The sequence below is a fragment of the Octodon degus genome, unplaced genomic scaffold, assembly GCF_000260255.1.
Source record: "Octodon degus isolate 3935 unplaced genomic scaffold, OctDeg1.0 scaffold00098, whole genome shotgun sequence".
NCBI lineage: Eukaryota > Metazoa > Chordata > Mammalia > Rodentia > Octodontidae > Octodon > Octodon degus.
Window position 1 is genome coordinate 1,298,231 of NW_004524674.1, and position 3,594 is coordinate 1,301,824.

General features: G+C 41.2%; 1 pseudogene; it reads right to left on the reverse strand.

Moving 5' to 3' along the window:
• LOC101589440 overlaps positions 1-980 on the reverse strand; it is a 5,923-nt pseudogene extending 4,943 nt beyond the window's left edge.
• Between the last annotated feature and the right edge of the window lie 2,614 nt (positions 981-3,594).

Consider the following 3,594-nt stretch of genomic DNA (forward strand, 5'->3'; position numbering starts at 1 on the left):
TGGTTCTTTTGAAGTAGACAAGAACCTGAGTGTCTTAGCTTAGAAATCCCTTGTATCTTGTATCGTGACCCTTTTCAGATGGTGTCCAGCAGGTTGTGGATGGTTCCAGCATTCTGTGTGCGTACCAACAGAGTTGGAAATCCATTACCAATCTCTTAAAATCAAAGTTGGAGTCAGGGCTTTTATATAGGGAGAAAGGGGTAGGAGAGTGGGTGATGGGAAGATAGCCAACAGGAGCCTGTCATGGGGCTCTGTACTGTGGGCAGTTAGGGCTCAGTTCTACCGGAACTTCTGAGGCACATCTGGAAGACTTCTGATTGTCCACCTGAAGAACGCTCCCACCCCTGGTGGTTGAGGGTTGCCTCTGGAGGCATTAACTCCAGAAACCCTGGAGCAGAAATTGAAATTGAAATCTCACCTAAGGTGAAAGCCTGCTGCTGTGAGTGCACCAGGAACTCGATCTGAAACTTTGCCTGAAGTCAGAGGCAAAGCCAATACTGTGCGAGTCAGGACGCCAACAGTGTCTGGTGCACAGTGCCCTGGATTGCCCTCTGTTCCTGTGCTCCCAGTGCCCAAATTCTGCAACTTTAGACCAGAAACTAAACATAAAATTTATGATCACAGTCAGTATGCATTTAGCTTTTTCACTATGTTTGTGATTTATTTGCTCATTGTTTCAGTTATATCATCGCTTCTATATAGTTTCAGGGTTTTTTTTTTGCTTTGAAGTGATGTCTGAAAATGTATTTGTCATTGCTCTTGAAGGGTTGTGTAGCTATGTATACAACTCTAGATTCAAGTTCATCTTTTTTAATTTAAAAATTATTTAAAAATTCTTTTATTTATTTGGTACAAGGTCTTGCAATGCAGCTTGGACTTGTAGTGATCCTCCTGCCTCAGCTCCCTAGCTTTGGGATTACGGACCTGAGCCACCATACCCTTTGGGACAGCACAGTGCACCCGGGGTTCCAGGGCGGCATGGCATTTGGTACTGGGATTGAACCAGGGTCCTAGGTCTTGCCAGGCAGGCGCTTAGACTGTTGAGCTATATCTCTGTCCCCCTTTCTTTCTCTTCTTTCTCTTTTAAATATTATTTCATTTTCTTCTGGCTTCCATTGTTGCCAGTAAGGACTCTGATGTCCTTGGTTTTAGGTAATCTACCTTTTTTTTTTTTGAGATAGAGTCTACTATGTAATGCAGGCTGGTCTTGAACACATTATATAGTCCAGGCTGGCCTGAACTCCTGGTGATCGTTCTGTGTCAGCCTCCTGAGTGTTGGGATTATAGGCATGGGCCACCATACTTGGCAAATCCTTGGTATTCTTAAGTTTTACTAGAATGTGAAACTAGAAATATATTTTTATTTCTTTTTTCTTCATGCACAGCACATAAAGAGATTTTTTTTTTTCAAATCTAAGGATTTATGGTTTTTTTTTTTCATTTTTGAAAAGTCCTTGGTTAGGTCTTTCTTTCTTTCTTTCTTTCTTTCTTTCTTTCTTTCTTTCTTTCTTTCTTTCTTTCTTTCTTCTCTCTTTCTAGTATTTAGTATTTTTACATCTTTGAAAAACACTGTTATGTTTCTAACATTATTTAAGTTACAATCATTTGCTGTTCTGTGACATAGCTTCAATTTAAGAGCACCCCATTTAGATTAACTGGGTACTGCATGGCTTGGCCAGTCAGAGATTTTTTAGTGTCAAGGTTGTTATTCAAGATTTCCTTTTCTTTTAAAATCTACAGAAGTTCCCCCCAGGACTACATGGTACTATGGTCTTCAATTTTTGTTCCACTGGGGAAAAAATTAATTAATGGTGATAGAGACCATTTTCTATCACCAAAGGACATGCATCCAGATAGTTTTGCATAATTACTGAGCAAATCATGAGTGTCTGAAAAAGTGAGACCCACACCATATCTGTTTGCGTGTTTTTGGTTGTATGACTCAAACCTGGTTTTGTCTTTCAAGTGTTTCAGGATTAGAGAAATAAGATTCCCCTGCCCTCTCTTTCTTGGTGAGACAAGGTCTCATTATGTTGTGCAGACTGGCCTTGAACTCACTGTGTAGCCCATGATGGCCTCAAACTCGTGGCGATCCCCCTACTTTAGTCTCTCAGCATGCCCAGTCCTCCCCTTTTCCTGGAAAAATGTTTCTTTAGAGCCTCATAACTTCTATGAATTGCCTGTAAATTGGAGCCTGATTCTAGGGCAGTCTGTCTTTCTTCAACAACATCATCTTGGAAAATGATACTGCGCATGGGACTATTTGATTCAAATTTAAAATTGGTCTCTTAACTAGTAGAGCTATTAAGATGTAGGTGACCAACTTTTTTGGGAAGGGGTTTTCAAAAAATCATTTATTTATTTATTTATTTATTTGGTACAGGCTCTTGCTATGGAGCTCAGACTTATAGCGATCCTCCCACAGAGCTGGGATTACAGATGTGCACCACCACGCCTGGTTTCAGTGGCCAGCACAGCATGCTTGTGGTTCTGGGGCAGCACAGCATGCAGTACCAGGGATTGGGCCCGGGTTCTTAAGCTTGCCAGGCAGGTGCTTAGACTGCTGAGCTGTCTCCCCGGTCTCTGGGAGGGTTTTATGAATATGCCAAAATCCATGTCATTAGGCTGTTTAGAACTAATTGCACAGGAAGAAAGAAAGGAAGGAAGGAAGGAAGGAAGGAAGGAAGGAAAGAAGGAAAGAAAGAAAGAAGGAAAGAAGGAAAGAAGGAAGGAAGGAAGGAAGGAAGGAAGGAAGGAAGGAAGGAAGGAAGGAAGGAAAAGTGTCAGGGATGTAGCTCAGCAGTAGAGGGCTTCCCTGGCAAGTACAAAGATCTGAGTTCAAGTTCAAATACAAAAAAAAAAAAACAAACCAAAAAAAACCCCCAAAAAACAAAAAACAAAAAAAAGAACTAATTGCACTTGATATTTGAAGAGTCCCATAGTGTAGTATTATGCATAGAAGTTTCATTTTAAGAAGCTTGTGAGTGGCTCTTTTTTTGAGACAGGATTTCATTATGTAGCTCAGGTGACCTCAGCTGAATTCATGGCAGTCCTCTTGCCTCAGCCACTTACTGAATGCTGAGATTGCAGGTATGATCCGGCCTGATATTTTAATATATTTGTCTTCACTTCTATCCATCACATCAATCCTACTGTGTACAGAAGGGAAACATGTCTCTGTTTGGCTGGCTTCTGATGTACACTCTAAGTCTTCCAAATTATTTTCTTATTTAACAAACCTGACTGATCTTCTTCGGGGCGTTCACCTACTTTGTAAGACTGGTTCCTGAGGAGCACCCTTGAGGCAGTCCACGGCTACTCTCTTCAGGCAAATGAGGCCGGTCAGAATCTGAGAACAAGCTGGCCGTGCTAAATTTTCTTTGATTGTGCAACACGTGGAAGCATTCTGGCAACACCTCTCTACACTCAGTATCCACTTACACGGAGCACGGTTGGGTACTTCTGCTGTCTTCCATTTCAATAGCTTTTCTCTGTGAGGTCCTAATTTCACTCATCATGTTTTCAAGGTGTTTGGAAATCTAGTTTCTTGTTAAGAAGATGTTAGAAACCATAGAGTCAATGTGTTTCTTTTCT